The sequence below is a fragment of the Lactuca virosa genome, chromosome 6 (genome assembly GCF_052849685.1).
Source record: "Lactuca virosa cultivar CGN04683 chromosome 6, Lactuca_virosa_CGN04683_v6, whole genome shotgun sequence".
In the NCBI taxonomy this organism is placed as follows: Eukaryota; Viridiplantae; Streptophyta; class Magnoliopsida; order Asterales; family Asteraceae; genus Lactuca; species Lactuca virosa.
In genome coordinates, this window is record NC_136431.1 from 198,016,670 (window position 1) to 198,030,248 (window position 13,579).

Below are 13,579 nucleotides of genomic sequence, written 5' to 3' on the forward strand. Positions count from 1 at the left end.
CCCTTTAGCTCACATGTTAGTTCCAATTACCCAAAATGCCCGGTGACACTAAACTCACCAACAATCCTCCCCTATTTTAGTGTAACCTATGAAATAACATAAAATTCCCTAAACAAATCAAACCAGTACATAAATGAAAATATCGAAACGATTGAATTCTCATCTTAGTATCAAAAATTCAAATACTAGAGAATCAAGGTGTTCTAAGAATTGAACCCTTTAACCCAACTGAATACCTGGAAGTAAAATACATAATAGTTTATTAAATTTCTAGATAAATACAACTTGGCATTATTATAAAGCCGTGTGTCCTAATCCTCTCATGATTGTATCAAGGCCAAGTCCCCAACCTCTTGAAATGCGGCTACACTTCACAATCACGTAAGTAATTCCTTTACTTCATGTATTTGTACATACATTTTTTCAAAGGAATTGTTAAGAAGTTAAACTTCAACCTTGTCAACTTGTAGAACCGAACACATACATGGGATGTATACTTTATGTGTCCCAATCTATAAATGTGAGCTTTACACATTGAATTCAACTCATAATGTCATATTAGAAGGGAATTGGGTGTCTCACCATTACATAATTAAATGGACTTTAATCCCATCTCAATAACAAACTTGTGCACTAAGTCTCTTGTTAGACCTTTAGTCAACCGATCTGCCAAATTTTGTTGCGATTTCACAAACTCTACCGAAATCACACCATTCATGGTTAGTTCACTAATCATATTATGTCTAACACCTAAGTGTCTAGACTTGCCATTGTAAACCTGGTTGTAAGCTTTAGCCAAGGCGGCCACATTATCACAAAGGATATATATATATGGGTGCTATAAGCTTTGACCACAAAGGAATCTCATATACTAAATTCCTTAGCCATTATGCTTCTTTACCGGTAACAACTAACACAACAAACTCAGATTCCATTGTCAAGTTTGTAATGCAAGATTGCTTCTTGGAAGCCTACGAAATGGCACCTCCCCCAAGCAACACTACAAGAAAAATACGATTTTGCTAGGGAAGGTCGCTATGGAACGTATTTTCGTTGTTTATCTGCAATGGATCGTGCTATGGAATGTCTTTCCATAGCAATGTTGCTACCACATTATCTATGGATTTTATTTCTGGTAGCGAGAATGAGACTTGCTAGGGAAAATGCTACCGACTCCAGGTATTATGCTACCGATATTTCTATGGAACAAAAATTCGTAGCAATTTTCAACGACATTTGTTACGGAATTACTTTCCGTTGTACTGCTGCTATGTAATTAATTATCGTGGTTACTATGCAATGGAGTTTGTGACGGAAACCAATTCCATAGTTGATTTGCTATGGAAGTACCATTCGTAGGTATTTGCTAGGGAATTCTGCTATGGAATTTGATTTTGTTTGCTTGTTTTGCTATGGAACAAAAAGCCTAGCTAATTTGTGACGACATTTGTTACGAAATTATATTCCATAGCAACGTTGATAAGAAGTATATACTTGTAACCATTGACAAAGTATACACTATATAATTTCACTTTTTTGAATGGCATTTTGGAAAGGTCAGATATATACTTGTTGTTTATCCGGATCTTACGTGCCTATATGAAAAATGGTAAAACACTTAACTATACTTCATCACCAAAATAACATGGGTTTTAACTATACTTCATCCTACTCAAACAACATAGCAAGAAAAAATGACTAAAATTTCCTTTTAACAGAATGATGTAAACATAAACCCAAAATAAAATTATATACAACTTCATATACAATACAATATGAACACTAATATTCAAAGTCCAATCTATTATCAACCATTTATATTTTTAAGAAATATACAAAACCTACCATACTCTACATACCAACGACAAACCATGCAATATCTTTGTCGATCCTCATCCTCTTCATGGCCTATCGTAAATGCCCCTTTAACAGAATGATGTGGGTGTTCACATTGGAATGTGATGTCGTTCGTTGTAAGTCTATGAACAACATCAACAGCCCGCAACAACTCTTTGGCACTATCAACAACACCCGTGTACTCCCCCATCATCCGGAACTGCCCAGCCAAAATAGACATCAAGTAATTGTAAACCTACACATTAAAATAACCATCAATTAATAAACAGAAGTTACTTTAGTTTAGCTGGAAGACGCGTCTTTCATCTTTCCCGAAGTCGCAGGTTTGAATCCTTCATCACACTGAGGAGGCCCTCTTGAAATGTGGATCATTCCAAGCAAATAAATTGCCTCAAGATGATCTTCATCTGCTTCTTGTCTCAACAAAGTCAATCCTAAATCAAAATTGCCATAATAAAAGAACTCATCATGTTGACAGAATAACTGTAACATCTCAACCGTCAGGTATCATTCCATTTAGATTTTATGTTTTAAGGTCTACTCGACGAGTTGACGCTGTGACTCATCGAGTAGCAGCGGGCCAGGACACGTCGTTTAATGAGAGACTCGACGAGTCGACATGGGGGACTCGATGAGTAGGAGCTGGCAGTGGAAACCCTAGGTTTCAGGGTTTTTGCACCATATATATTGGACCATTAGCGCCTCCCACTTTCCTCTATCACCCCTTGAGAGCCAGAAACCCTAATTTCCGTGAGTGTGAGCTTGGAGAGTGTTTTGGAGCTTTGAGAAGTGATTTTGTGAAGGAAACTTGTAGATCAAGAGGCTAGCATCAAGGATTTCATGTGGATCCAGAGTCTACTTCAGTTTGGGCACACCTTGGAGGTAATAAGCTGTTACCTTGACCTCTTTTCTTCTAGAATCATTCATATATGGAGGCTAGGGCCTTCTTTAGTTATTCATTAAGGGATTTTGGTATGTGAGCTAGATCTGAAGCTGAAACTTTAGATCTGAACCTCTTTTGAGTCCTAAGTCCATAAAGTTTCCAGCTCTTGCAAGGATGAGACTCTCCTAAGGTGTAAAGCTCCATTAGAAGATTAGATTGGTCATTTAGAGCCTTTAGGGCCTTGCATGCGTGTAAAGTTTGCAACTTTACGTGATAAACATGCCTTAGAAACTTGGATCTGTAATCTGGAACCTTGGCATGGCTTAAAAAGTGTCTGCATGGATGAAGGTCTGCAAGGACTCGGCGAGTTGCATAGTCAACTCGGCGAGTCATATGAAGATGGTCATGAACTCGTCGAGTTGATGAACAAACTCGGCGAGTCCTTTGAAGATTGCCTTGAACTCGGTGAGTCGTTGGAAGACTCGGCGACTCGGCTAGGGTTTCTCCCAATTCTTGGACACGTATGAACTCGGCGAGTTAAAGGGGAACTCGGCGAGTTAAAGGGGAACTCGACGAGCCAATCAAGGATTTCACGACTTCTCGAGTTCAGGAAGGACTCGACGAGTTGGTGAACTACACTCGACGAGTCGAGTCAACATAGACTGTTGACTTTGACTGTGGACTTTGACTTTGACCAAGAGTTGACCAGTTGTCTTCTGAGGGTATTTTGGTAATTTGGAAACTTATGAAAAAGGGTTTTATGGTAGCTATAGGTGGGGGAGTTCGCGTGGGTGATCCAGGAGTCGAGCTTTCTAGTTTCAAACGACAGTTGCGAGTGAGTTATCCTCACTATACTAAGGGGTCTAAGGCACCAAGGCCGGCCCATTTGATATGTTATCTTGAGTTGTGTTAGATGCTGAGTATGACTTAGTGTTGCATGCTAGTGGGTATGCCTGTTAGGTAGGTCAGTAGGACTACCTGTGATGTTATATGATTATTGCATGCTCGATTCTTATGATTTATGTGTTTGTTATATGGGATGGGTTGAGGTTGTACTGCTTTGTGCGGTAGCCAACAAACCCTAGGAGCATTCCAGTTACGGGCTAAGGGAGACTCGTACTGTGGGCTAGGGAGCATTCCAGTTACGGGCTGAGGGAGACTCGTACTGTGGGCTCGTGGGTATTACAGTATGTAGGGTTGTGGACCCGTTATGTGCTCATCTGTTCAGTTTATTATGATATGATTGTGTGGACTGTATGTGTATCAGTATTTTGGGGGTAACTCACTAAGCTTTCGGGCTTACAGTTTCAGTTTATTGTTTCAGGTACATCAGGGGATCGCGGTAAGGCGAAGGCATGATCGTACAACTCCTCACTTTATGTTTATGTTTCTGGGATATACTCTGATAAATAATATTTTGAAAACAAAGTTGTAATGTTTGACGAATTTGATGTGTTTTTAAATGTTTAAATTTGCTTGAAATTTCCTGGTGTTACAAGTTGGTATCAGAGCCTTGGTTTGAGTGAATTGGAGGAACACTCGTGTAACTCCAGTCTCAAATCAAGGAAAGGATTTTCAAAAGGATTTTTCAAAAGGTTTTCAAAATAAGTAAAGGAGGATGCAGGGTGTACGATCAGCCGGAGCCAGTAAGTAGACCCCAAAATATGATACAAGTTATTTGATATTATGTGATATGTTAGAACAACATGCTAGTAATAAGATAGGGATTCTCATGACTCGTATGATAGAATTGCCTGATCTTTGATGCCTTATCTTATGTAGAGTACCTTAATTGATTGTTTGTGACTCTTTCGTGTGTGAACTAACTATTGGGTGAATACTCTAAGTCACATGCTACATGGGTTAAATGGTCTTAGGGTAAGGGATTTGGTCCTGCTGCGCAACTCTTGTCTGAGTCCAACCGTTGTGGGGTTAAATCTTTTAGACTAAGATTGTTTAAGTCGTGTGGTATGTGATTGTATTCATGCAATAGTTAACTGGCACCAATGGAGGGTCGTGTGGCAGTTGGTGGATGGGTGGGTAGTGAGAGGCCGGGAGGCCAGTTATGAGATATTTAGCATTCCTCTAGGAGTGAGGATTTATCGCTCGTTATGTATATGTATATTGTAGGGTGTTGTAGTGATACTTGAGACAAATATGGGTAGGTGTGGAATGTAGTATGGGCCCGTACTACTGAAAGCACAGGACCCATACGCGTATCAAGGAAGTTACAACCCCTAGGGTTTGGTTGGGAGTAGGTTCCCCGTCGTGTATGCGGATTATCTGATATCTTTCTGGTATATGTTTAGTATGGTGATGGCGAATCGATTTGAGGCGAGATCCGGATCAGGATCGGGAGTGAGTGGCCACGGTAGGCCGGTATTGTCCGTCGATCAGACACGAGAGATGATTTCCGTGGAGGTTTCTCAGATTTTACGAGAAGAATTGTTCGGTGTCGTGGACCGGGTCACCACCAGGGTGATCGCCAAGTTCGAGGAGCATGTTGCAGCGTTGCAATCTGTGAGAGATGTTGCTACCGGGATGGCTACTGGGGGAGTGCCGGTGGTGGGGTCACAACTAGGAAAGAGGTGGAGGGACTTTTCAGCAGAGGACGAAGAGTTGGAGACAACTAACCTAAGTACTGGAAGTCAGGAGGGTCAGAAGGTGTGTGGCAAGTGTGGGGAACCCACGGATTTGCTTGTCACAAATTCAGGTGCTACAAGTGCGGGGAGAGAGGGCATGTGCAACGGGATTGCAAGAAGGATCAGATATGCTTTCACTGTCACCAGCCAGGTCATTTCAGGTCCAACTGTCCTGCGTTGAGGACGGAAGGAATTTAGATTCCAGCGGTCATCGTTCCTCAGGAGGTCAAGGTCGAGCCGCAAGAAGTCTCTGGTATGTAATTGGAAAACCCCCATTCTGTAATAATATTGTGGTCAATCGTCCATGATTGGTATTTATTTTTGTCTGGTAATATTGTTGAATATGGATAAGCAGTAATTTCGGGTTAGTTGCCTGTCCTGTCTGATCTATGTGTTGCGGAGTTTCATGAGTTGTTAGGACATTGGAGGTGTCGGGATAAATTTTATTATCAAAGAATTGTAGGTGATTAGAGTTCAGGGATTCATTAGAAGAGGGGAGGTAGAGTGATTGATTAGAATTTTATCATCTATGGCAAGGGTTGTGCTCTTTCAGTTTTTCGAGTTCGACGGAGTGAGCAGGCTTGTGATCCCAGGATCAGACTGTATTCCAGCTCGGGTCAGTTCGTTGCAGGGAATGGCGATATTATTTCAGCGCCTGTGAGCGCAGGTGGGTCGATGTGACATAAGTATTTTGTGAGGTTCAGTTTGCCTTGGATCTCTGTTATTAGGTGGTAAGGATTGATTGTGCGGTCTATTGCACTTTTGGGATTGTAGACTCTGTTTTGGGAGTGGTTTGTAGCCCGGTTTAGGGAAAAGGTTGTTTCGGCTGCTGTAGTTCAGCTGTGGATGTTTAAGCTGGTAAGTGAGTCAGGGTGCGAACCCTGAAGAGAATGATTCTAGAGCCCGAGAACGGGAAACTTGTTTGGAGCATCTTGGGAAGAAGGGTATTATGTGGGAGGGCTACGAACAGGGTTCCACAGGATGATTATTCAGCTTTGTCAGGATTCAGTGGTTCTAGCAGCCGTTGGTGGTTGACGGACTAAGGCGCCAAGGGAAGTAACCCGTCGACGAGGTATTAGTTGGAGCATCTATCTTTTGGTCTCTAGGACTTGAACGTGGGGTCATCCAAGCATTAGGGACTGTCGGTTTCACTGGGATTCAAGAAGTGTTCATCAAGTTATTAGAAGCGTGTGATCATTTGGGGCGGCTAGTAAGGAGTACTAGTTGGTGGGGTCTGATTGTCATCAGATCGATCGTTGGAGGTAAGAAGGATTGGGAATTCTCAAATTTCCATGTATTGTGAAGACTTAGTTGAATCTAAGTGGGGGAGAATCGAACCGGAATGCAGAAGCAGGATCGGTTTTGAAAATGGGATAAGTTTCGCATCGTTGTCAGGAAGGAAGACAACCCAAGTGGCTGCTTGGTTTGAGTGTTGTGTGAGTTGGGAGTTCGGTAAAGCTCCCCAACATGTGAATCGCGTCTTTTCGGGGCTTGATAGCAGAACTTGGGGAAAAACAGGATGGGATTCTAGCCATGAATTAAGTTCAGTTGTGTGTTAGGCCGAGCGCGTGTTCGACCGGTATGGAAGTGTTGTAAGACTGCAGGGGTAGCCGTAGCATTCACTAGCAGCAAATAGTGCTAGAGTGATGTAAGTCTGTGGGTGTAGCCGCAACATTCGCTAGGTTGGTGGATAGTATGAGCGCGTTGCTAGGACGCGGAGGGAACAATAGTATCCACCAGTTCGGGTGTAGCAGTGAGGATATGGAAATCCACAGATTGGTTATGGGTTTCCCCAGAGGGATTAGACCTGGTTAAGCCAGCGATAAGACTGTAGGAATGCCACTACAGTTAAGAGATCAAGGGAGCAAGGAATTGCTTAAGGTCGTTGTGATATAAGTCTACCGTTGGTTAGGTAGCAATCACTTTTAGCCCTGGATTTGGTGAGGTCAGGATTTGATGCATGGATCCGATCGGTTGGATCAGGAGGTTGTTAGAGTCACAGAGGCATGATATCTAGTGCCAACTAGTTCCAGGGAAGGATTTCGTTCGGAAGTCATGTGAGGCAACTATATGGGAATCCTTTAGCTCCGCGACCGGGCCGGAACCCGGTATTTCAGATGAGTGTTACTCAGTTGTGACGAATCAGAGGATTTTGGATGGGATGCAAGGATAGGTCCTTGGATTTCAAGTTATGGGTTAGACCCGAGTTACGTATAAAGTGGTATTTCAATCTAGGGTATTCCATCGTGAGGATGACCAGACCCTACGATTGAGTGGAACTGACGGGTTTGGTATTTCAACCCGAGGGTTGATTGGACCAAACATGTGCGTGATACGAGGGTATTCCATCCTAGGGATGACTGGACCCGTCGTAGGCATGCCTGGTATTCCAGCCCGAGGCTGATTGGGCCAGGTATGAGTATTTGTGCTTATGAGCCGATTATTATATGTATGAGGATAGCGATGGATTCTCCGCTTGTGAGTCTGATCAGAGACGCCCAGGTTGAGGGCATGCGACCAGAAAATTGGAAGCTGGAGAGGATCAAGGGTGAGAACACTCGGTTTGTGCAGGATAGCCGGGGATTATTGACACGATGCGGTCGGGTTTTGGGTTCCGATGTTTGGTGGGGACAGACAGACAGTCATATGGGAGGCTCACAAGTCTCATTTTTCTATTCAACCGGGGGCCACCAAGATGTATAGAGACCTGAGTTTGAGTTGCTGGTGGCCATGTATGAAGCAAGAAATGGCTTGGTATGTCGAGAGGTGCTTGACCTATAGGATGGTCAAGGCCGAGTATCAGAGGCCGCATGACAAGCTACAGCCCCTGGAGATTCCCATGTGGAAATGGGAACAGATCACGATGGATTTTGTTACCAAGTTGTCGAGGACGACGAAGGGGTTTGATACTATATGGGTCATCGTGGATCGATTGACCAAGTTGCCTACAACAACAGCTATCATTCCAACATTGGTGCTCCGCCTTTCGAGATGTTGTATGGGCGGAGATGTCACACCCAATTTGTTGGGGTGAGGTTGGACACAGGGTGATGGGACGGACGGAAGTAGTCTTGCAGACTACCGAGAAGATTCAGCAGATTAGGCAGCGACTGCAGACCGCTCAGAGTCGGCAGAAGAGTTACGCCGACAGACACCGACCTGAGCTAGAATTTCAGGTAGGTGATATGGTTCTCCTGAAGGTCTCACCCTGGAAGGGTGTGATCCGCTTCAGGAACAGAGGGAAATTAGGTCCCCATTACATTGGGCCGTTCAGGATCATTGCCAGGGTTGGCAAGGTGGCTTACAGGCTAGAGCTACCGGAGGAGCTTAATCGGATCCACGGTACTTTCCACGTTTCGCAGCTGCGAAAGTGAATCATGGATCAGGAGGCGGTGGTGTCGCGTGATGACATTCAGGTCGATGAGCGCCTGAATTACGTGGAGAGGCCTGTGGCCATACTGGAGAGAAAGATGAAGATTCTGAGAAACAAGGAGATACCTTTGGTGAAGGTACAGTGGGAGCATCGGAAAGGGTCCGAGTGGACATGGGAGTCGGAGGCTGAGATGCGGGAGCATTACCCGGAGTTATTCGCTACAGCAGACTTCGAGGACGAAGTCTAAGTTAAGTGGGGGAGAATTGTAACATTCCAACCATCAGGTATCATTCCATTTAGATTTCATGTTTTAAGGTCTACTCGACGAGTTGACGCTGTGACTCGTCGAGTAGCAGCGGGCCAGGACACGTCGTTTAATGAGAGACTCGGCGAGTCGACATGGGGGACTCGACGAGTAGGAGCTGGCAGTGGAAACCCTAGGTTTCAGGGTTTTTGCACCATATATATTGGACCATTAGTGCCTCCCACTGTCCTCTATCACCCCTTGAGAGCCAGAAACCCTAATTTCCGTGAGTGTGAGCTTGGAGAGTGTTTTGGAGCTTGGAGAAGTGATTTTGTGAAGGAAACTTGTAGATCAAGAGGCTAGCATCAAGGATTTCGTGTGGATCCAGAGTCTACTTCAGTTTGGGCACACCTTGGAGGTAATAAGCTGTTACCTTGACCTCTTTTCTTCTAGAATCATTCATATGTGGAAGCTAGGGCTTTATTTAGTTATTCATTAAGGGATTTTGGTATGGGAGCTAGATCTGAAGCTAAAACTTCAGATCTGAACCTCTTTTGAGTCCTAAGTCCATAAAGTTTCCAGCTCTTGCAAGGATGAGACTCTCCTAAGGTGTAAAGCTCCATTAGAAGCTTAGATTGGTCATTTAGAGCCTTTAGGGCCTTGCATGCGTGTAAAGTTTGCAACTTTACATGATAAACATGCCTTAGAAACTTGGATCTGTGATGAATCAACGAATCGAGTATAAAATGAATCAGAGTATAAAATAAAGTAAGAATGCGAGATTGAACAATGGATGTAAATATGATCTTGTTTCAGCTTTATTACGCTTTCGAATGTTTACAGAGTACAAAGACAGGTCTGTAAAAACTCTTATCTAACTCTAGTAAATATCCCTATTTATAGGGAACAGAAAGCGTACAAAAAATATACTAAGGCCTAGACACTTAAGCTTCGAATAAAAGCGCCTTAGTAAAATAGATTACAAAACATTCGAAGAGTGCAAAATACACTTCGACTAATTACAACATTTTGACCCTTACAATCTCCCCCTTTGTAATCATAGTCGAACTTCTTAATTTGTAAGAAGTTGGATGGAATACAACATCACTCTTTGAATTTCCGTGTACCACGAAATTATCTTCTTTAGCTCTTTCTTATCTCCTTCGTTGTTCTTCTTACAATGATTCATACGAACAGTTAAGTTCGTATATTGAGACGTTGAATATCTCTCCACTTCGCATGCCTGGAATAAGAAACGTTTTGCTTTTCCAGCCTTGTCTTTTCCTGCGAAGACTAACCCAAAAGGCTTTAAGCAGATTTCACCATCATCATACTTTTTCAATTCTGCTTGAGTCTTCGTAGGTGCCATTGGAGCTTTTATCTCCATACCTTTAGCTGTAGCTAACTCCACATCAGTTAGAGCCAAGCACTCATAATAATTTTCGATGAAAATCTTGATGTGAGCAACCCCAAGCTTAAATTCATCAGGTTCAATGTTTTGAAGATATGAAAACGATTTGTCTTTCAGAATCAATGCAACTTGTATAAGATCATACAAGTTCATTAATGGAAAATCTGCAATTGTAAATTCGCAAATACTTCCATTTGCCCTGGCAACCACATACTTGATATTTTGAACTGTGTTTTCGAACACCACATCCTTTTTCATACTGATAACTTTCTTGATCTTCACCAAAGACCAAACTTCCTCAGGGGCTTTTGCAAGAACAGCATGAAATCTAATTTTCATGTGAGGACCATCATCATTTTCTTTGAAATTTCCTTCTGCTTTAAATTGTGGCATGATAAACATCATTTCATTCATTGGAAAGTCAAGCTGACTTGTATCAGTATTCGTAACCATATAACTCTGTTTTGGTTTCTTCTCAAACGAATACATATGATTAAATGAAACCTTGGCTTCAACTGTTTCGTAATTGTAGTGTTTGGACGGATCACCTTTGTCCATACCCTTAGGATCACTTGCACGTTGAGTCATTATGCTTTGAATCAGCCTTAGCTTTTCAATTTCAGCTTCTGCTTCAACTTTCTTTTCTTCTTTCGACTTTTCCACAACTATCGTTTTTACCTTTATCTTTCAAAGCTGAATTATCTATTACCTCTTTTGTTTTCGAACCACTCCCACCAGTATCAGCAGATTTACCAATCACAATTCCTTTCGAAATTGGTCTTGTAATTGGCATAGTTGTTACCACTGTTGAAGTAACCGGCCCAGCAGATGCAACAATTGGCTTCGTTGATGGGATCTTCGAAGAAAACACCTTTCCCACAACCTTCGCATCTTCACCACCAGCCTTCGTATCTTCAACTTTTCTTTCTCCCCCTTGCACCCCTGTAAAAACAGGTGGGGCATCTGTTGTTGGTAGAAGGCTTGATATACGAGAAAGAGGGGCCAGTTGCTTGTGTAGAATAGCTTCAAATTGGGTGAACTTTTGGGATAAGAACTCTGGAGTAATCAGAGAAGACGAAACTGGCTTGACAGTTAGATCTTTTAACTCCTTCAGCAATGTAAGCACTTCCACAAAGTTGTTACTTTCCATGGTAGAAAGTTGAGTAAGTTGAGGACTCATACTTTCGTATAACTTGACAAATTTCGTGACAGCATCACAAATAATGTCAATCTTCTGACTCAGAGACGCAAAATCCTGTTGGACACTAGCAATCTCCTTTTGCATATCTTCGCGAAGTTCACGAATCTGCAAATTAACATCCTCCCTGACTTTCTTAACATCCTGAACAAAGAGAACATGTCGTTCCTTTGCAACTGTCTTCAATTCTTTTAAATCTCCAATAAACTTTGAATTTTGAGAATTTATTCGTAGCTCATTGTTTTGATCAATATGATCAATTTTCTCCAAAATTCTTGACTCCGAGTCTCTAACCATCCCAGAGAGTTTATCCACTATCTTGGCTTCGAACATTTGCAACATAGTATCAACTTCCAAACTTGAGACTGACGAACCACCCCCCAGATCAGCTTGAGATTGAATTATGGAATTCAACTTCGTATTCAAAATTTTAAATTGTTTCATCGTCATCAACATATGATCTGGAAAATCTTCTTCTTCATCATCAAACTTTAATTCATCAAACGTGCCTCCAAAACCTTCATTGTTAGTGTTGGTTTCCATAAGAACATTTTCTTGAACAGGCGAATTAAGTTTGGGTGTATCAGTGGATTGAGAAGAAAAAATGGAAGTAAAGGGTTGATTGATGATATTTTCGAATGTTGGTGAATCAGTGGTTGAAGTAATCGGAGTGATTGGTGGAGGTAAAGAAACAATATTTTCGAAAGCTATAGAAGTAGGATGACCTTGATCTTCTTTCTTCGAATCTCCTTCACCCGTATTGACATTTGCATCCGTATCAGATACGTTTGCAGGGATAACTGAAGTTCGTACCTCCTCATAAACTGATTTGGCAACCGAATCTTTGGATGGTATGACTATTGTCTGCTCAGGAGTTGAACTTTCTTTGTGAAGAGTTACTTCTGGTGTTTCCGGAATTCGTTCATCGTCATCTTCTGTAGACTCAGTGGAAAGCATAAGCTTTCGTGTCTTCTTCTTCTTCTTTGACAGATGTTTGGCCATATCCTCAGCCCTTCGTTTCTTTGATAATGGAGAAACATGTGCTGACATTTCACGAATTAAAACACCTTGATGAGTAACTTGAGGCTTTCGGACCACGTTAGGTGTTGGAGACTTGCTTTTATGCGTAGACTTTATTTTGATTCTTCGAAACATACCGGTCTTCGAAGGAATGACCACTTACTCTTTAGTATCTTCAACAACAGGCTCAATCAATTTTGTCTCAGCAACAGACACTTCAACTGTAATAGACTTCTGCTTTGGAGATTTCGTAGATTTCAATTCTGTGACTTTGTTTTCAGAAGAACTAGTTTCATTCTTCTTCGACCTCTTGGATTTTTTATCTTCCCTTTCCAATAATATCCCAGTTTCTACAGTAGAATCAATAGTTTTCAAATAAGCCACCAAGACGGAATTCGAAGGATCAACTCGTTTTAGCATAGCATCAGGAATACGAGCCACAAAGGGAAAATCTTCAACATTATCTGTGACATCCTTCGGACTGTGAAATATCTGGAAAACAACTTTTTCTTCATCATTGGGTACCAAAATCCCCTCCTTGTTGTAATAATATTGTAGAATCAAGCTCCAGTACCTTGCACATGAAATACCATGAAGAGCATCCGTGTGTTCTACACTCTTTTGAAATTCCTTCCATAACTGTGTAGAATAGTCCACTTAAAGATCATAGTATAGCCCAGCAACCATGACATATACCTCCATTCGTCCTTTATCGAGACCCACAGTTCTACCAGTTAAACACCTCAGAAAAATACCAAATAAAAAATTCCAGATACTAGGAAGACCAGATTTCTTAAAATCACTGATCTTAGTTAGTTGTGGTTGATAACCCATCTCATTGAACATATGAACAATTTGAGGGAATGAGAAATCAACAAACGGTGGTGAATTTGGAATTTCAAGAATTTGACAAAACAGTTTCTTGGACAATCTGACCTTTTTGTCATTAAC